The 21802-nt window shown below is 47.4% G+C and overlaps 1 pseudogene; it reads right to left on the bottom strand.

The window, feature by feature from the left end:
• LOC134983473 (zinc finger protein 850-like) overlaps nucleotides 1–21147 on the bottom strand; it is a 407077-nt pseudogene extending 385930 nt beyond the window's left edge.
• Between the last annotated feature and the right edge of the window lie 655 nt (nucleotides 21148–21802).

The following is a 21802-nucleotide window of genomic DNA, read 5'->3' as shown; positions in this document are numbered from 1 at the left end:
TTTATGTACAGGTTCAAGGACTTCAGATTTAGAATAGGCCTCACCGAGCCATCCGGCTTCGGTACCACAAATAGAGTGGAATAATACCCCTTCCCTTGTTGTAGAAGAGGTACCTTGACTATCACCTGCTGAGAGTACAGCTTGTGAATGGCTTCCAAAACTGTCTCCCTTTCGGAGGGGGACGTTGGTAAAGCAGACTTCAGGAAACGGCGAGGTGGATCTGTCTCTAATTCCAACCTGTACCCCTGAGATATTATCTGCAGGATCCAGGGATCTACCTGCGAGTGAGCCCACTGCGCGCTGTAATTTTTGAGACGACCGCCCACCGTCCCCGAGTCCGCTTGAGAAGCCCCAGCGTCATGCTGAGGCTTTTGTAGAAGCCGGGGAGGGTTTCTGTTCCTGGGAAGGAGCTGCCTGTTGCTGTCTCTTCCCTCGACCTCTGCCTCGTGGCAGATATGAATAGCCCTTTGCTCTCTTATTTTTAAAGGAACGAAAGGGCTGCGGTTGAAAAGTCGGTGCCTTTTTCTGTTGGGGAGTGACTTGAGGTAGAAAGGTGGATTTCCCGGCTGTAGCCGTGGCCACCAAATCTGATAGACCGACTCCAAATAACTCCTCCCCTTTATACGGCAAAACTTCCATATGCCGTTTTGAATCCGCATCGCCTGTCCACTGTCGTGTCCATAAAGCTCTTCTGGCCGAAATGGACATAGCACTTACCCGTGATGCCAGTGTGCAGATATCCCTCTGTGCATCACGCATATAAAGAAATGCATCCTTTATTTGTTCTAACGACAGTAAAATATTGTCCCTGTCCAGGGTATCAATATTTTCAATCAGGGACTCTGACCAAACTACCCCAGCACTGCATATCCAGGCAGTCGCTATAGCTGGTCGTAGTATAACACCTGCATGTGTGTATATACTTTTTTGGATATTTTCCATCCTCCTATCTGATGGATCTTTAAGTGCGGCCGTCTCAGGAGAGGGTAACGCCACTTGTTTAGATAAGCGTGTTAGCGCCTTGTCCACCCTAGGAGGTGTTTCCCAGCGCTCCCTAACCTCTGGCGGGAAAGGGTATAATGCCAATAATTTCTTTGAAATTATCAGCTTTTTATCAGGGGCAACCCACGCTTCATCACACACGTCATTTAATTCTTCTGATTCAGGAAAAACTATAGGTAGTTTTTTCACACCCCACATAATACCCTGTTTAGTGGTACCTGTAGTATCAGCTAAATGTAACGCCTCCTTCATTGCCAAAATCATATAACGTGTGGCCCTACTGGAAAATACGGTTGATTCGTCACCGTCACCACTGGAATCAGTGCCTGTGTCTGGGTCTGTGTCGACCGACTGAGGCAAAGGGCGTTTTACAGCCCCTGACGGTGTTTGAGGCGCCTGGACAGGCACTAATTGATTGTCCGGCCGCCTCATGTCGTCAAACGACTGCTTAAGCGAGTTGACGCTATCCCGTAATTCCACAAATAAAGGCATCCATTCTGGTGTCGACCCCCTAGGAGGTGACATCCCCATATTTGGCAATTGCTCCGCCTCCACACCAATATCGTCCTCATACATGTCGACACACACGTACCGACACACAGCAGACACACAGGGAATGCTCTAAACGAAGACAGGACCCACTAGCCCTTTGGGGAGACAGAGGGAGAGTCTGCCAGCACACACCAAAAAGCGCTATATATGACAGGGATAGCCTTATAATAAGTGCTCCCTTATAGCTGCTTTATATATATCAAAATATTGCCATTAAATTTGCCCCCCCTCTCTGTTTTACCCTGTTTCTGTAGTGCAGTGCAGGGGAGAGACCTGGGAGCCGTCCTGACCAGCGGAGCTGTGAGAGGAAATGGCGCCGTGTGCTGAGGAGATAGGCCCCGCCCCTTTTTCGGCGGGCTCGTCTCCCGCTATTTTGTGAATCCAGGCAGGGGTTAAATATCTCCATATAGCCTCTGGGGCTATATGTGAGGTATTTTTAGCCTTTTAATAGGTTTTCATTTGCCTCCCAGGGCGCCCCCCCCCCCCAGCGCCCTGCACCCTCAGTGACTGCGTGTGAAGTGTGCTGAGAGGAAAATGGCGCACAGCTGCAGTGCTGTGCGCTACCTTTAGAAGACTGCAGGAGTCTTCAGCCGCCGATTCTGGACCTCTTCTTACTTCAGCATCTGCAAGGGGGCCGGCGGCGCGGCTCCGGTGACCATCCAGGCTGTACCTGTGATCGTCCCTCTGGAGCTGATGTCCAGTAGCCAAGAAGCCAATCCATCCTGCACGCAGGTGAGTTCACTTCTTCTCCCCTCTGTCCCTCGTTGCAGTGATCCTGTTGCCAGCAGGAATCACTGTAAAATAAAAAACCTAAGCTAAACTTTCTCTAAGCAGCTCTTTATGAGAGCCACCTAGAATTGCACCCTTCTCGGCCGGGCACAAAAATCTAACTGGAGTCTGGAGGAGGGTCATAGGGGGAGGAGCCAGTGCACACCACCTGATCTGGAAAAGCTTTACTTTTTGTGCCCTGTCTCCTGCGGAGCCGCTATTCCCCATGGTCCTTTCAGGAACCCCAGCATCCACTAGGACGATAGAGAAAAGAATTTACTTACCGATAATTCTATTTCTCGTAGTCCGTAGTGGATGCTGGGAACTCCGTAAGGACCATGGGGAATAGCGGCTCCGCAGGAGACTGGGCACAAAAGTAAAGCTTTAGGACTACCTGGTGTGCACTGGCTCCTCCCCCTATGACCCTCCTCCAAGCCTCAGTTAGGATACTGTGCCCGGACGAGCGTACACAATAAGGAAGGATTTTGAATCCCGGGTAAGACTCATACCAGCCACACCAATCACACCGTATAACTCGTGATACTATACCCAGTTAACAGTATGAACTATAACTTGAGCCTCTCAATAGATGGCTCACAACAATAACCCTTTAGTTAGGCAATAACTATATATAAGTATTGCAGACAATCCGCACTTGGGATGGGCGCCCAGCATCCACTACGGACTACAAGAAATAGATTTACCGGTGAGTAAAATCTTATTTTCTCTGACGTCCTAGTGGATGCTGGGAACTCCGTAAGGACCATGGGGATTATACAAAAGCTCCCAAACGGGCGGCAGAGTGCGGATGACTCTGCAGCACCGAATGAGAGAACTCAAGGTCCTCCTCAGCCAGGGTATCAAATTTGTAGAATTTTGCAAACGTGTTTGCCCCTGACCAAGTAGCAGCTCGGCAAAGTTGTAAAGCCGAGACCCCTCGGGCAGCCGCCCAAGATGAGCCCACTTTCCTCATGGAATGGGCTTTTACTGATTTAGGCTGCGGCAGTCCAGCCGCAGAATGCGCCAGCTGAATTGTGCTACAAATCCAGCGAGCAATAGTCTGCTTAGAAGCAGGAGCACCCAGCTTAGTGGGTGCATACAGGATAAATAGCGAGTCAGTTTTCCTGACTCCAGCCGTCCTGGAAACATAAATTTTCAAGGCCCTGACTACGTCCAGCAACTTGGAATCCTCCAAGTCCCTAGAAGCCGCAGGCACTACAATAGGTTGGTTCAAGTGAAAAGCTGATACCACCTTAGGAAGAAACTGGGGACGAGTCCTCAATTCTGCCCTATCCATATGGAAAATCAGATAAGAGCTTTTACATGACAAAGCCGCCAATTCTGATACACGCCTGGCCGAAGCCAAGGCCAATAACCTGACCACTTTCCACGTGAGATATTTCAGATCCACGATTTTAAGCGGCTCAAACCAATGTGATTTTAGGAAACTCAACACCACGTTGAGATCCCAAGGTGCCACTGGGGCACAAAAGGGGGCTGAATATGCAGCACTCCCTTTACAAATGTCTGAGCTTCAGGTAGTGAAGCCAGTTCTTTCTGGAAGAAAATCGACAGAGCCGAAATCTGGACCTTAATGGAACCCAATTTTAGGCCCATAGTCACTCCTGACTGTAGGAAGTGCAGAAATCGACCCAGTTGAAATTCCTCTGTTGGGGCCTTCCTGGCCTCACACCACGCAACATACTTTCGCCAAATACGGTGATAATGGTTTGCGGTTACTTCTTTCCTGGCTTTTATCAGCGTAGGAATGACTTCCTCCGGAATGCCCTTTTCCTTTAGGATCCGGTATTCAACCGCCATGCCGTCAAACGCAGCCGCGGTAAGTCTTGGAACAGACAGGGCCCCTGCTGTAGCAGATCCTGTCTGAGCGGTAGAGGCCATGCGTCCTCTGATAGCATTTCTAGAAGTTCTGGGTACCAAGCTCTTCTTGGCCAATCCGGAACCACGAGTATCGTTTGTACTCCTCGTCTTCTTATTATTCTCAGTACCTTTGGTATGAGAGGCAGAGGAGGGAACACATAAACCGACTGGTACACCCACGGTGTCACTAGAGCGTCCACAGCTATCGCCTGAGGGTCCCTTGACCTGGCGCAATACCTCTCTAGTTTTTTGTTTAGGCGGGACGCCATCATGTCCACCTGTGGCCTTCCCCAACGGTTTACAATCAGTTGGAAGACTTCTGGACGAAGTCCCCACTCTCCCAGGTGTAGGTCGTGTCTGCTGAGGAAGTCTGCTTCCCAGTTGTCCACTCCCGGAATGAACACTGCTGACAGTGCTAAGACGTGATTTTCCGCCCATCGGAGAATCCTTGTGGCTTCTGCCATTGCCATCCTGCTTCTTGTGCCGCCCTGTCGCTTTACATGGGCGACTGCCGTGATGTTGTCTGATTGGATCAGTACCGGCTGGTTTTGAAGCAGGGGCCTTGCCTGACCAGAATATTTATGTGTAGGGACGACTCCTGACTTGACCAAAGTTCTTGGAAATTTCTTCCCTGTGTGACTGCCCCCCAGCCTCGAAGGCTGGTATCCGTGGTCACCAGGACCCAGTCCTGTATGCCGAATCTGCGGCCCTCTTGAAGATGAGCACTCTGCAGCCACCACAGTAGGGATACCCTGGTCCTTGGAGACAGAGTCATCAGCCGATGCATCTGAAGATGCGATCCGGACCACTTGTCCAAGAGGTCCCACTGAAAGGTTCTTGCATGGAACCTGCCGAATGGAATTGCTTCGTAGGAAGCTACCATTTTTCCCAGGACTCGCATGCAGTGATGCACCGACACCTGTTTTGGTTTCAGGAGGTCTCTGACTAGAGATGACAGCTCCTTGGCTTTCTTCTCCGGGAGAAACACTTTTTTTTTTTTCTGGTCTGTGTCCAGAACCATCCCTAGGAACAGTAAACGTGTCGTAGGAACCAGCTGTGCTGTTGTAGCACTTCCCGAGATAGTGCTACCCCGACCAATAACTGCTCCTTAGACCTCGCCCTTATTAGGAGATCGTCCAAGTACGGAATAATTAAAAACTCCCTTATTTTTCGAAAGAGTATCATCATTTCGGCCATTACCCTGATAAATACTCTCGGTGCCGTGGACAGACCGAACGGCAACTTTTGGAATTGGTAATGACAAACCTGTACCACAAAACTGAGGTACTCCTGGTGAGGATGGTAAATGGGGACATGCAGGTAAGCATCCTTGATGTCCCGAGATACCATGTAATCTCCCTCGTCCAGGCTTGCAATAACCGCCCTGAGCGATTTCATTTTTAACTTGAACCTTCGTATAGAAGTGCTCAAGGATTTCAATTTTAGAATGGGTTTCACCGAACCATCTGGTTTCGGTACCACAACATTGTGGAATAATAACCCCGGCCTTGTTGAAGGAGGGGTATCATGATTTTCCCCTGCTGGAAGTACAGCTTGCTGATTTGAGCTAACGGCGAGAGGGAGTTGCCTCGGACTCCAGCTTGTATCCTTGTGATACTACATGCAGAACCCAGGGATCCACCTGTGAGCGAACCCACTGGACGCTGAAGTTCTCGAGACGCGCCTCCACCGCACCTGGCTACACCTGTGGAGTACCCGCGTCATGTGAAGGACTCAGAGTTAGCGGGGGAAGAATTTGATCCTGGGAACTGGCTGACTGGTGCAGCTTTTTTCCTCTTCCCTTGTCTCTGTACAGAAAGGAAGCGCCTTTGACCCGCTTGCTTTTCTGAAGCCGAAAGGACTGTACCTGATAATACAGTGCTTTCTTAGGCTGTGAGGAAACCTGAGGTAAAAATTTTTCTCTATCGTCCTAGTGGATGCTGGGGTTCCTGAAAGGACCATGGGGAATAGCGGCTCCGCAGGAGACAGGGCACAAAAGTAAAGCTTTCCGATCAGGTGGTGTGCACTGGCTCCTCCCCCTATGACCCTCCTCCAGACTCCAGTTAGATTTTTGTGCCCGGCCGAGAAGGGTGCAATCTAGGTGGCTCTCCTAAAGAGCTGCTTAGAAAAAGTTTAGCTTAGGTTTTTTATTTTACAGTGAGTCCTGCTGGCAACAGGATCACTGCAACGAGGGACTGAGGGGAGAAGAAGTGAACTCACCTGCGTGCAGGATGGATTGGCTTCTTGGCTACTGGACATCAGCTCCAGAGGGACGATCACAGGTACAGCCTGGATGGTCACCGGAGCCGCGCCGGCGGCCCCCTTGCAGATGCTGAAGTAAGAAGAGGTCCAGAATCGGCGGCTGAAGGCTCTTGCAGTCTTCTAAAGGTAGCGCACAGCACTGCAGCTGTGCGCCATTTTCCTCTCAGCACACTTCACACGCAGTCACTGAGGGTGCAGGGCGCTGGGGGGGGGCGCCCTGGGAGGCAAATGAAAACCTATATATTGGCTAAAAATACCTCACATATAGCCCCCAGAGGCTATATGGAGATATTTAACCCCTGCCATAATCCGTTGAAGAGCGGGAGACGAGCCCGCCGAGAAAGGGGCGGGGCCTATCTCCTCAGCACACAGCGCCATTTTCTCTCACAGAAAGGCTGGAGAGAAGGCTCCCAGGCTCTCCCCTGCACTGCACTACAGAAACAGGGTTAAAACAGAGAGGGGGGGCATTAATTGGCGATATTAATATATATATATAAAGATGCTATAAGGGAGAAACACTTATATAAGGTTGTCCCTATATATATTATAGCGTTTTTGGTGTGTGCTGGCAAACTCTCCCTCTGTCTCTCCAAAGGGCTAGTGGGGTCCTGTCCTCTGTCAGAGCATTCCCGGTGTGTGTGCTGTGTGTCGGTACGTGTGTGTCGACATGTATGAGGACGATGTTGGTGAGGAGGCGGAGCAATTGCCTGTAATGGGGATGTCACTCTCTAGGGAGTCGACACCGAAATGGATGGCTTATTGAGAGAATTACGTGAGAATGTCAACACGCTGCAAGGTCGGTTGACGACATGAGACGGCCGACAAACAATTAGTACCGGTCCAGGCGTCTCAGAAACACCGTCAGGGGCTTTAAAAACGCCCATTTACCTCAGTCGGTCGACACAGACACAGACACGGACACTGAATCCAGTGTCGACGGTGAATAAACAAACGTATTTCTCATTAGGGCCACACGTTAAGGGCAATGAAGGAGGTGTTACATATTTCTGATACTACAAGTACCACAAAAAAGGGTATTATGTGGGAGTGAAAAAACTACCTGTAGTTTTTCCTGAATCAGATAAAATAAAATGAAGTGTGTGATGAAGCGTGGGGTTACCCCGATAGCAAATATTGGCGTTATACCCTTTCCCGCCAGAAGTTAGGGCGCGTTGGGAAACACCCCTTAGGGTGGATAAGGCGCTCACACGCTTATCAAGTGGCGTTACCGTCTCCAGATACGGCCGCCCTCAAGGAGCCAGCTGATAGGAAGCTGGAAAAATATCCTAAAAAGTATATACACACATACGGTGGTTATACTGCGACCAGCGATCGCCATCAGCCTGGAGATGCAGTGCTGGGTTGGCTTGGTCGGATTCCCTGACTGAAAATATATTATTGATATAGAGCATTTAATAGGATGCATTCTATATATATGTACGCGAGATGCACAGAGGGATATTTGCACTCTGGCATCAAGATAAGTGCGTTGTCCATATCTCCCAGAAGATGTCATGGACACGACAGTGGTCAGGTGATACAGATCCCATACGGCACATGGAAGTATTGCCGTATAAAGGGAAGGAGTTAGTTGGGGTCGGTCCATCGGACCTGGGGACCACGGCAACAGCTGGGAAATCCAACCTTTTTACCCCAAGTTACATCTCAGCAGAAAAAGACACCGTCTTTTCAGCCTCAATCCTTCCGTTTCCATGAGGGCAAGCGGGCAAAAGGCCAGTCATATCTGCCCAGACATAGAGGTAAGGGAAGTAGACTGCAGCAGGCAGCCCCTTCCCAGGAAAAGAAGCCCTCCACCGCGTCTGCCAAGTCCTCAGCATGACGCTGGGGCCGTGCAAGCGGACTCAGGTGAGGTGGGGGGGTAGTCTCAAGAGTCTCAGCGCGCAGTGGGATCACTCGCAAGTTGACCCCTAGATCGTACAAGTATTATCCCAGGGGTACAGATTGGAGAGTCGAGACATCTTTTCCTCGCAGGTTCCTGAAGTCTGCTTTACCAACGGCTTCCTCCGACAGGGAGGCAGTATTGGAAAAGATTCACAAGCTGTATTTCCAGCAGGTGATAATCAAAGTACCCCTCCTACAACAAGGAAAAGGGTATTAGTCTTCCACACTATATTGTGGTACTGAAGCCAGATGGCTTGGTGAGACGTAGTCTAAATCTGAAATCTTTGAACACTTACATAAAAAGGTTCAAATCAAGATGGAGTCACTCAGAGCAGTGATAGCGAACCAAAAAAAAAAAAAAAAAAAAAAAAAGGGGACTATATGGTGTCCCTGGACATCAAGGATTACCTCCATGTCCAAATTTGTCCTTCTCAACAAGGATACCTCTGGTTCGTGGTACAGAACTGTCAATATCAGTTTCAGACGCTGCCGTTGAAGTATCCACGGCACCCCGGGCCTTTACCAGGGTAATGGCCGAAAAGATGATTCTTCAAAGAAAAAAGGCATCTTAATTATCCCTTACTTGGACGATATCCTGAAAAGGGCAAGTTCAAGAGAACAGTTGGACGTCGGAAGAGCACTATCTAAAGTAGTTCTACGACAGCACGAGTGGATTCTAAATATTCCAAAAATCGCAGCTGTTTTCCGACGATACGTCTGCTGTTCCTAGGAATGATTCTGGGCATAGTCCAGAAAGAGGTTTTCTCCTGGAGGAGAAAGCCAGGGAGTTATCAGAACTAGTCAGAAACCTCCTAAAACCAGACCAGGTATCAGTGCATCAATGCACAGGAGTCCTGGGAAAAATGGTGGCTTCTTACGAAGCGATTCCATTCGGCAGATCTCACGCAAAAAAATTTTCAGGGGGATTTGCGGGACGAATGGTCCGGATCGCATCTTCAGATGCATCAGCGGATAATCCTGTCTCCAAGGACAAGGGTGTCTCTTCTGTGGGGGCTGCAGAGTGCTCATCTTCTAGAGGGCAGCACGTTCAGCATTCAGGACTGTGTTCTGGTGACCACGGATGCCAGCCTGAGAGGCTGGGGAGCAGTCACACAGGGAAGAAATTTCCAAGGAAGTGTGGTCAAGTCTGGAGACTTCTCTCCACATGAATATACTGGAGCTAAGGGCAATTTACAATGCTCTGAGCCTAGGAAGACCTCTGCTTCAAAGTCAACCGGTGCTGATCCAGTAGGACATCATCATGCCAGTCGCCCACGTTAACAGACGGGGCGACACAAGAAGCAGGAGGGCAATGATAGCAAGGATTTTTCGCTGGGCGAAAAATCATGTGATAACACTGTCAGCAGTGTTCATTCCGGGAGGGGACAACTGGGAAGATTTCCTCAGCATGTATGAATTCCACCCGGAAAAGTGGGAACTTAATCTGGAAGTTTCCACATGATTGTAAACCGTTGGGAAAGACCAAAGGTGGTTATGATGGCGTCCCACATGAAGCGCCAGGTCAAGAGACACTCAGGCAATAGCTGGGACGCTCTGGTAACACCGTGGGTGTACCAGTCGGTGTATGTGTTCCATCCTCTGCCTTTCATACCCAGTGTATTGAGAATGATAGGAAGGAGAGGAGTAAGAACTATACTCGTGGCTCCGGTTTGGCCAAGAAGGACTTGGTACCCGGAACTTCAAGAGATACTAAGAAGGGTCTTGATTCAGCAAGAATCATGTCTGTTCCAAGATTTACCGCAGCTGCGTTGACGCCAGGGCGGGTGAACGCCGGATCCTAAGGGAAAAAGGCATTCCGGAAGAGGTCATCCCTACCCTGGTCAGAGCCAGGAAGGAGGTGACCGCACAACATTATCACCGCTTAGGTGAAAATATGTTCCATGGTGTGAGGCCAGGAAGGCTCCACGGAAGAATTTCAACTAGGTTAATTCCTACATTTCCTGCAAACAGGAGTGTCTATGGGTCTCAAATTGGGGTCCATTAAGGTTCAAATTTCGGCCTGTCGATTTTCTTCCAGAAAGAAATTGGCTTCAGTTCCTGAAGTCCAGAAGTTTGTTAAGGGAGTACTGCATATACAACCCCCTTTTGATGTCTCCAGTGACACTGGGCGATCTCAACGTAGTTTTGGGATTCCTAAAATCACATTGGTTTAAAACAACTCAAATCTGTGGATTTGATATATCTCACATGGAAAGTGGCCATGCTGTTGGTCCTGGCCGCGGCCAGGCGAGTGTCAGAATTGGCGGCTTTGTCTCACAAAGCCATATCTGATTGTCCATTCGGACAGAGCAAAGCTGCGGACTCGTCCCCAGTTTCTCCTTAAGGTGGTGTCAGCGTTTCACCTGAACCAGCTTATTGTGGTACCTGCGGCTACTAGGGACTTGGAGGACTCCAAGTTGCTGGATGTTGTCAGGGCCCTGAAAATATAGTTTCCAGGTCGGCTGGAGTCAGGAAATCTGACTTGCTGTTTATCCTGTATGCACCCAACAAGCTGGGTGCTCCTGCTTTTAAGCAGTCGATTGCTCGTTGGATTGGTAGCACAATTCAACTTGCACATTCTGTGGCAGGCCTATCACAGCCTAAATCTGTTAAGGCCCATTCCACAAGGAAGGTGGGCTCATCTTGGGCGGCTGCCCGAGGGGTCTCGGCATTACAACTCTGCCGAGCAGCTACGTGGTCGGGGGAGAACACGTTTGTAAAATTCTACAAATTTGATACCCTGGCAAAAGAGGACCTGGAGTTCTCTCATTCGGTGCTGCAGAGTCATCTGCACTCTCCCGCCCGTTTGGGAGCTTTGGTATAATCCCCATGGTCCTTTCAGGAACCCCAGCATCCACTAGGACGATAGAGAAAATAAGAATTTACTTACCGATAATTCTATTTCTCGGAGTCCGTAGTGGATGCTGGGCGCCCATCCCAAGTGCGGATTATCTGCAATACTTGTACATAGTTATTGTTAACTAATTCGGGTTATTGTTTAGGGAGCCATCTTTCAGAGGCTCCTCTGTTATCATACTGTTAACTGGGTTCAGATCACAGGTTGTACAGTGTGATTGGTGTGGCTGGTATGAGTCTTACCCGGGATTCAAAATTCCTCCCTTATTGTGTACGCTCGTCCGGGCACAGTATCTAACTGGAGTCTGGAGGAGGGTCATTGAAGGGTTACCTCTTCTGTCTTTGTACATATTACTTTTTATATGATCAGTTTCCTTATAATAATTACAGTATAAAAGTGAATATTTCTATTTCCCTAGTGAAGGGTTAAAACATGCTTTATGAACTCTTATGTGTTTGCAATGGATGCTGCTGCCCTGTGTTAGATGCCTTTGTCTCTCATACAGATACCAGGCTTGTGTGGGTCTGGCATCCAAGGTCAGCTCTCTACTAGATGAAACCTGCTTTTTCTCCTTCTGTGTGTTACTAAAAGATCCTTTGTTAAGTTTCGCCTGATGCAACATATATAACATCTGCCTGGCAACTGCTATATCCAATTATGTTATGTCAAGTATTAACCACCCCTACGTACCCCACCCAGGCACCTACCCCTAAGCCAATGAGCCCTTTTACACTTGTCAGTTCCACCCATATGCATTGTCTTATATACTCTTGTTAACTTTATAATAAACAGTGTGAATTTTAACTGCTTGTGTGTGCATGTACCTAGTGGTTAAAAGTTTACACTCCAGACGTCTGTAAGGCCATCACATCGAGGGTTAAAGAAAATAAGGTCAAATCCTTTCAGCTGGGGGTTATGTCCGGGATTCAGTGATCGTCCCCGAATAATAAAGATAGAAGATTTATTGTCTGTCTTTGCTATGCGGGATTGCGGTCATACACTGAAGCTGAATCCGTGTCAGTGTTCCGGGAACACGTGACAAGGTAATATTTAAGTCCGGGACTTAATATTACGAAGTTTTTAAAACAGGTATCAGGGATACCATAGAATCTTTAATGTCTGGGACTTAAAGATACGTCTGAGAAGGGACCAGGGGTCCGAGCGCACTTCTCCAAAGACGTTAGTATCTGGGATACTTAAAATAGACCTGGGAGTCTATACGTAACGTAGAGAATACCCCGATTTGATCGCCTATATATATTTTTGTATGTTTGTAGTGAGATAAGTTCTTATATTTGGTCCAGACGGCTGGTAAGTTTTCGTCTGCCAGATATCTTTACTCAAACACTTTTCTTGCTTCCTGTCTAAAACGCTGTATTTTTTCTGACATCTTGTACGAAGGTAAGCGTACCCGTCAAAAGATTTCATGTTCTCATTATACAGATAATATTGTGATATTGTCAACGACTAATTAACTGGTGTTAGCTAATGCATGCATAGAAAGTTTTTGTAAATTGCATTTTTTTTGTTGTGAAATTTCATAGAAAGTCTTTTTGTTGTGAAATTGCATAGAAGGTTTTTTTTTGTAAACTGCATTTTTGTTGTGATATTGCATAGACAGTTGTTGTGGGTTGTTGTGGAAATTGCGTAGAAAGCTGGTGTAGATTGCATTTTTACTATGGGAGGGACCTATGTATAAGTAGAGTGTCGTATATTTTAGATAATTTTCTTTTAAAAAGTTGTACTGTTGATTTATATTACTGTCTGACAATGGGCTCTAGTCAGAGTAAAAAAAACTGCATATCCCCCGCCCCTCCCTGGTGAGACATGCAGGATGTATGTTGCCCGTAACTCTACCTCAGAGTATTATTTAGTTAACCCATGGGTGGATAATTTAGCGGGATGGACAGAGAAAGCAGGACGGGACCCATTCCTACGGGAAGGCAGTAATTACCTTTTCTATATGGAGATTTAAGAAAAAATGTCAGTTTCCAATAGCACAGAAGCGAAGCTGCAGAGGAATTGTAAGTCTTTGAAATCCCTCTCGCCCCCCCCCCCCCTTTTTTGCATTCCAATGTATCCTGCGCTCAGAGACACAAATCTCTTGGCAGCAGTAACCCTTTCACACTAAATGGGATCGCTTCCAACTTCACTGCTGGAGGGTGCGTCCACTAGCTCTATCCCTAACGCACCAATAACCCAGAGTTTAGATAATAGTAAAACACTGTCCCAAGCCCACCATTACCCTCGATGGCTGTATATCTTATTTACGCAAAACTTGCAAAGGACGCAGCTATACACATATGAAGGAAGTTTTTTTTGCCTGTGTTTTTTTTGCCTGTCGCTGTAGCTTGTAAAAAGAAACCTGCGCCCACTCATAACTATCAGAGCTCCAGACGCTTTGACAGACAGAACCAACCCCGCAGTCAGGGAACATTCCAAAGACCCCGCGCACTGACGGGGCCCGGAGGAGGGTATCCCAGCCTTTATTCAACTCTCCCGTCATAGTGAGATTCACCTCTGCTGCCACTTATTATAAATGGAAGTAAAATTCCCTTTTTAGTGGACAGCGGTGCAGCAGCCAGTGTTTTGTGTTCTGACTTATGCAATACCCCCTCTCACCAGAAAAGATAGAAGGTCTCCGCCCCATGATACAGCAATTCTTACAACAGGGTATCTCAGACATATTGTATCACCATACTGTACTCCTGTGAACCCTGTTGCCAAAGCTGATGGTAGTATGGGATTTGTACAGGATCTCAGAGCGATCAATCAGTTAATTGTCCCAATTGCACCAATTGTTCCAGATGTAAACTCACTCATTTCTGCAATCCCTACAGATGCTGCGTTCTTCTCTTACAGATTTTCTGAGTGTTGAAGAATGCCTTTTTTTCAGCATACCTGTAGATTCACAGACACAATTACTTTTGCCTTTTCTTTTGAGGGTGAACAACTTACCTGGTGCAGATTATTGGCGCACCTGTTGCCTCCAGGCCACATTGAGGCCCTGGCAACCTCACCATGGTTCAGTCCTGCTACAGTATGCAGATGATCTGCTGCTCTGTAGTAAAACTGAGGAGGCCTGCCGAGAGGATGGTGTTTCATTACTAAACTGGCTTTGTGAATGTGGACACAAGGTGTCCAAAATAAAAATGCAATGGTGTAAAAAGCATGTTGATTACTTAGGTTTTGTGCTCACTCAGGGAGAGAGAAAAGTCAGTCCACAATGCATACAGTCTGTATTGGGCCTGGTCACCCCAACTACCCAGAAGGAACTACTGTCCTTCCTGGGTATGGTAAATTACTGCAGACAGTGGATATCTGATTGCTCTTATTGTGATAACATTTTGAGACAAGCCACACTGAAGGACAAACCTAAAACTGTACAATGGTCACAAGAAATGTTAACTGCATATGAAAGTTTAAAATGTATGTTGATGAAAAGTCCGGCACTTGGCCTCCCCAGTTATGTACTACCTTTCCATCTATATGCAAGGGACAATTGTAAAACCATGGCGGGGGTGCTCACACAGTTTCATGGAGGGAAGTTGCGCCCCGTGGCATTTTTTTTCCAAAGTCATGCCAGTGTCTGTGCAAGGTATGCCTGCCTGCCTCAGGGCTTTGGCAGCCTGTGCAATGGTTGCAGAAATGGCCACTACCCTCACTTTAGGCCACATCACAGTACTCCACACCACACATGATGTCCTGGCAATACTTAAAGGCTTACACACAGCACATGTCAGCACAACGCCTTAGTGGATATGAAGTACTCCTTTTGAGTAACCCTACCCTTACCATTAAGTACACTGCTGGTTCTTCTGGCCCTGCACCCATTCTCAATGCCCTTTTAGGCTTGAAAGGTCCCGAGGATGAACCACCCGACCTACATGACTGTGCTGCTTCCATTGAAGCTGAAACTTCTCCCAGACTTGACATGTCTCCCGTTCCCATACCAGGCACAGACATTGTTTTTGTTGACGACTCCTGTAGTAGGCCCAATGACAATACATACCAGGCTGGCTATGCCATTGTCACCCTCCCTGATACTGTGTTGGAAACCCTACCAATACCTTATCAGTCCGCGCAAGCTGCAGAACTCATTGCACTCACTAGAGCATGTCCCTCCCTTGACAACGTCCATCTGCTCACTCAACTTCAAGCTGCTGCGACTAATACTGATCTCTCCGACTGGACTTACCCAATTCTGCAGAAAAAATCCTAAATCAGGATTAATCTGCAAAGAGGGGAAACCCTGTATACCCCAGTCCAGTGCCCCTTTGCTCGTTGCCCAGTGCCGTGGTGTTGGTCACCGTGGTGAAGCCACAACACTCCTCCTACTAACCAGTGATTTTTATGTTACTAATGCCAAATCACTTGTGGACCAGTATGTTAGCAGATGCATCACTTGCCTCAGGAACAACCCTAATAAAGCTAAACACCAGCATCTTGAATACCCCACAGAAAACTCTAGGTTACTCCCCATTTAAAATACTAATGGGCAGGCCTTTTCCTACACCCTGGGCTAAGAAACCACTAGTAATACAGGAGGGAGATCTAGAACTCATCAGAGAAGAGTATGTCAGGTCCCTGATAACAAAACTGAATGAAATTGAACATGAGGTTGTTTGTAAAAACCCTTTGAATCCACAGGAACCTACACACCCCTTTAAAGTCGGAGACAGAGTCGTGGTGAAGGTGCTCCCCAGGAACAAGAGCCCAGGAGACTTCACCTATGGTCCAGAGACAGAGGTCGTAGCAGTTACCCGAACAGCAGTCCTGACAGAGGAAAGTCCTACCTGGATCCATGCATCCCGAGTAAAAAAAAAGGTTCCTAGACCAGACCTAGAGAGGGAAGCAAGTGATTCCAGTGAGGTACGAACCGGGGCAGACAGCCCTGACCTCCCACCTAGCGAAGAAAGAAGAACAGAAGAAGATGAGGAACCTGTCCCCTATCTTTATCCTGGGGACTACCTTGATAGCCCTACTGGCCCTCACTCACCACACAATATGTGAGGTTGATATTACACAGACTAATGGGATCCCCACCTTGTGGTACAATTCCTCCAATACACACGTAGCCACATATATCCTTGACTATTTTATGTTCCCCAAAATTGCTGATGACAAATATTATATACAACAAAGGAGGAAATCAGGAATGTCTGAGACAGTATATATTTGTGTTACTGACGAATGGTACTATGACAATAGATATTATGGATCTAATTGTAATTCCTGGGAAGCTGTGGGGTGGAATACAGGAGTAGATTGGAAATATGGCCCATCGTTTGCAAAGAATAGATGGAGCAAATATGGAGTACCCCTACTTTCTAGACTATCCATTCATAAGATGGATGAAGGCCCAAATTCATACAGGTTTAGACTAAACATAGTGAACCCTAGCAGAAGCGACAATGAGACTTATGTACTTGGTATATGGTGGCAAGCAGGGTATTATAGTGCAAGGCAAATGTTTTATTTATGGGATATGTATAAAAACCCAAAATACCAGCCTAAAATTGCTCCCCAAAACAAACCTTTAAAGCCCCATATTGCCACTTTTAAAGATATGGTGGCTATTACTAACCCTACCTTTGAAGACACCCTAGCTATTGAAACTGGTTTCTCTGACATTAATTTTTGGTTGGAATGGATGAAGTATAGTGCTAACAAACACAATAAAAGCAACTGTTATGTCTGTGGCAAATCTAGGCCCCACCTAGGTACAGTGCCCCTTAATATACCCCTAGAACAAGAAAATTGTTTTTTTTTCAGCCTTTTTAATGACACCAAAACAAATGACAGTCAGTGCGAAATGTGGAAAAGGGAATATCCCATATTGTCAAAAAATCCCAACCCAGGAAGCACCATAACCATATATCCTGGAAACTACACTTGTTATACATCTAACACCACAACAGGGAGAAATTTAAAAACCTTCCCACCAGGGTATTGTGCAAATAAAAGAACAACTGTTTTAGTCAACCAAACTAGATCATTAGGCGACATTTATTACATATGTGGGAAACTGTAAATAAAAACGTAGCCTGGATTAATTATATATATTATAATCAACAAAGATTTGTTAATGATACCAAAGATGCTCTTAAAGGTATAGCTGAACAGCTAGAAGCCACTTCCCAAATGACATTCCAAAATAGAATGGCCCTTGACATGATCCTAGCAGAAAAAGGCGGTACATGTGTTTACATTAGTAAGGTGGAAGGCTGTTGTACATATATTCCTGACAACACTGGTCCCAATGGTAAGGTTACTTTAGCCATAAACAAGTTAGAAACCTTATCCATAGAACTTAAGAAAAATTCAGGTATTGATAACCCATGGAGCCAATATTTTGGATGGTTTGAAAATTGGAAACTGGCTCTTGTGCAAATAAGCATATTCATACTTGTAACTTTAATTCTTGTAGGCATTATAGTTTATTGTGTAATTCCCTGTGGAAAGAAACTTACCTCCAAAGGCATTGATAAGGCCCTGATGTATTATGACATAACCACCAGTCCTGTCACCTCCTCTGATAGTAAGGGACCCGACGATTATGTCCAATATCTCAAGAACTGGAGGAACAAGAAAGGAGCCTCACTCAAGAATCATGTCATATAATAATCATGATTCTAAGAGGGGATTGAAGGGTTACCTCTTCTGTCTTTGTACATATTACTTTTTATATGATCAGTTTCCTTATAATAATTACAGTATAAAAGTGAATATTTCTATTTCCCTAGTGAAGGGTTAAAACATGCTTTATGAACTCTTATGTGTTTGCAATGGATGCTGCTGCCCTGTGTTAGATGCCTTTGTCTCTCATACAGATACCAGGCTTGTGTGGGTCTGGCATCCAAGGTCAGCTCTCTACTAGATGAAACCTGCTTTTTCTCCTTCTGTGTGTTACTAAAAGATCCTTTGTTAAGTTTCGCCTGATGCAACATATATAACATCTGCCTGGCAACTGCTATATCCAATTATGTTATGTCAAGTATTAACCACCCCTACGTACCCCACCCAGGCACCTACCCCTAAGCCAATGAGCCCTTTTACACTTGTCAGTTCCACCCATATGCATTGTCTTATATACTCTTGTTAACTTTATAATAAACAGTGTGAATTTTAACTGCTTGTGTGTGCATGTACCTAGTGGTTAAAAGTTTACACTCCAGACGTCTGTAAGGCCATCACATCGAGGGTTAAAGAAAATAAGGTCAAATCCTTTCAGTCATAGGGGGAGGAGCCAGTGCACACCACCTGATCGGAAAGCTTTACTTTTGTGCCCTGTCTCCTGCGGAGCCGCTATTCCCCATGGTCCTTTCAGGAACCCCAGCATCCACTACGGACTCCGAGAAATAGAATTATCGGTAAGTAAATTCTTATTTTCTTCCCAGCTGTTGCTGTGGATACGAGGTCCCAGAGACCATCCCCAAACAATTCCGCACCCTTATAAGGCAGAATCTCTATGTTCCTTTTAAAGTCAGCCTCACCTGTCCAGTGCCGGGTCTCTAATACCCTCCTGGCAGAATGGACATTGTATTAATTTTGGATGCCAGCCGGCAAAATATCCCTCTGTGCATCCCTCATATATAAGACAACGTCTATTAATATGCTCTATGTTAGCAATTGATTATCCCTGTCTAGGGTATTATATTATCAGACAGGGTATGACCACGCTGCAGCAGCACTATCCATGCTGAGGCAATTGCAGGTCTCAGTATAGTACCTGAGTGTGTAAATACAGACTTCAGGATAGCCTCCTGCTTTTTATCAGCAGGCTCCTTCAAAGTGGCCGCATCCTAAGACGGCAGTGCCATTTTTGACAAACGTGTGAGCGCCTTATCCACCCTATGGGATATTTCCCAGCGTAACCTATCCTCTGGCGGGAAAGGGTACGCCATCAGTAACTTTTTAGAAATTACCAGTTTCTTATCGGGGGAACCCACGCTTCTTCACACACTTCATTCACTCATCTGCTGGGGGAACAAAACACTGGCTGCTTTTTCTCCCCAAACATAAAAACCCTTTTTAGTGGTACTTTGGTTAATGTCAGAAATATGTAACACATTTTTTATTGTCGGGATCATGTAACGGATGTTCCTAGTGGATTGTGTATATATCTCAACCTCGTCGACACTGGAGTCAGACTCTGTGTCGACATCTGTGTCTGCCATCTGAGGGAGCGGGCGTTTTTGAGCCCCTGATGGCCTTTGAGACGCCTGGGCAGGCGCGGGCTGAGAAGCCGGCTGTCCCACAGCTGTTATGTCACCCAGCCTTTTATGCAAGGAGTTGATACTGTCGGTTAATACCTTCCACCTATCCATCCACTCTGGTGTCGGCCCCACAGGGGTTGACATCACATATATCGGCCTCTGCTCCGTCACCACATAAGCCTCCTCATCAAACATGTCGACACAGCCGTACCGACACACCGCACACACACAGGGAATGCTCTGACTGAGGACAGGACCCCACAAAGTCCTTTGGGGAGACAGAGAGAGAGTATGCCAGCACACACCAGAGCGCTATATAATGTGGGGATTAACACTATAACTGAGTGAATTTTCCCCAACAGCTGCTTGTATATACAATATTGTGTATAAATTTAGTGCCCCCCCCCCCCCCCTCTCTTTTTAACCCTTTGAGCCTGAAAACTACAGGGGAGAGCCTGGGGAGCTGCCTTCCAGCTGCACTGTGAAGAGAAAATGGCGCCAGTGTGTCTGAGGGAGATAGCTACGCCCCTTTTTCGCGGACTTTTCTCCCGCTTTTTTTATGGATTCTGGCAGGGGTATTTATCACATATATAGCCTCTGGGGCTATATATTGTGATTGTTTTGCCAACCAAGGTGTAAATATTGCTGCTCTGGGCGCCGCCGCCGCCCCCCCCCCCCCCCCCCAGGGCCCTGCACCCATCAGTGTCCGCAGTGTGAGGTGTACATGAGGAGCAATGGCGCACAGCTGCAGTGCTGTGCGCTACCTTGGTGAAGACTGAAGTTTTCTGTGTTTTTTTATTATTTTATTTAAAAAAAAGTATTCATTATTTTAATTTTTTTTGTGGGGTGGGGGGCGCCAAATTACCGCCTTGACCCGGGTGACAGGAATCCTAGTTTCGGCCTTGCTATCAGGACCTATCCCGCTGGCCTAGCTCCTCCCCCTTGTGTCGTGGCCCCTCCCTCTGAAGGAAAGGGTCCCTTAGCCCACTTGAATCATACTTGCCTACCTGACCCTCTCCATGAGGGAGAAAATGCTCTGTTCCTGGACTTTCCTGGTAATATATGATTGCCATCACCTGTGGTGAAACACCTTTCTTATCAATTACCTAGCTCACCACAGGTGATGGCAATCATACATCACCAGGAAAGTCCAGGAACAGAGCATTTTCTCCCTCATGGAGAGGGTCAGGTAGGCAAGTATGACTTGAATCTAGCATCAACCATACTAGATCCAAGTGGCCCAAGGGACCTTTTCCGTAAGGGGGAGGAGCCGCAACACAAGAGGGAGGAGCTAGGCCAGCGGGACAGTTCCTCTCCTACCCACGCCACCACCGAGCCTGAAGCGTGGCGAGCGTACTTTTCGGGTAACCTGTTCGGCCGTAGCTCCTCCCCCTGGTGACGTGTCTCCTCCCCCAGGTACGTCAGAAGGTCCCTTCTCCCGCTCCGATATAGAATCAACCACCCCCGGTCTCCTCCTCCAGGTAATGGCCGCCGCCCCCTCTCCTGCCGGGCAGGGCGTATGTGCTGCGGTGTGTGCTGCATGCAGTGTATATTACCCGTGTAGGCCACTTGGATCTAGTATCAACCGACCGAGGACGGAGCCTTGTTTACAGGAAGTGGCGGGGCGGTGTTTCCGGGTCACCGTCTGCATAGCGCATAGGATTATGGGTACTGGCAGTTGCAGTCACTGAACAACCAGGAGCAGCCCCGCCCACTCTCCCGCTCATAAGCCGGAGAAACCCGTCACTCATCAGCTAAGCAACGCCCATTCTACCGTTCATAGGCCGAAGCTCCCGTCACTCAGACACACCCGCCCCTGTGTCCCGCTATTAGTCGAACCGACCCTTCGCTCATTCACACACCCTCCTGCCCATTCTACCGTATAGCTCGCAGCCCCGCCCATTCTACCGTTCATAGGGCGCAGCGTCCAGTCACTCATCAACAAGCACCGCCCACTCCACCCGCAACTTGTCGGAGTGCCGTCACTCAATCACCTTCTCTCCCTCCCATAGGCCGCAGCACAGTCCCCGCCTTCAGCTGCCTCCCGCCCCCCGGCCACTCTATTCATCATTATCTGCTGCTCACATCCACAACTTCAAGGCAGCAGGAGCAGAGAGCAGCCATTGCTGTGTCTGGCAGCAGGTAATGATATTATTATTATTATTCTATAGGCTGAGCAGCTCTGGTGTCAGGTTCTGTACTACAGGGGGAGCAGCCTCTGGTGCCTTGTTATAGTGCAGCTGGAGCAGCCTCTGGTGCTGCATTATCCCTGTACAGGTGGCTGACACTCTAGTGTCCTAATAATAGTGTTCACTCTAGGCTGTTTTAGCAGGGCGCTGCGCCCTGCCCGTTTTTTAAC

The sequence above is a fragment of the Pseudophryne corroboree genome, assembly GCF_028390025.1.
Source record: "Pseudophryne corroboree isolate aPseCor3 chromosome 3 unlocalized genomic scaffold, aPseCor3.hap2 SUPER_3_unloc_16, whole genome shotgun sequence".
Taxonomy (NCBI): domain Eukaryota; kingdom Metazoa; phylum Chordata; class Amphibia; order Anura; family Myobatrachidae; genus Pseudophryne; species Pseudophryne corroboree.
The sequence above is the reverse complement of the archived record's forward strand: the minus strand, read 5'-3'. Positions and strand labels throughout refer to the sequence as shown.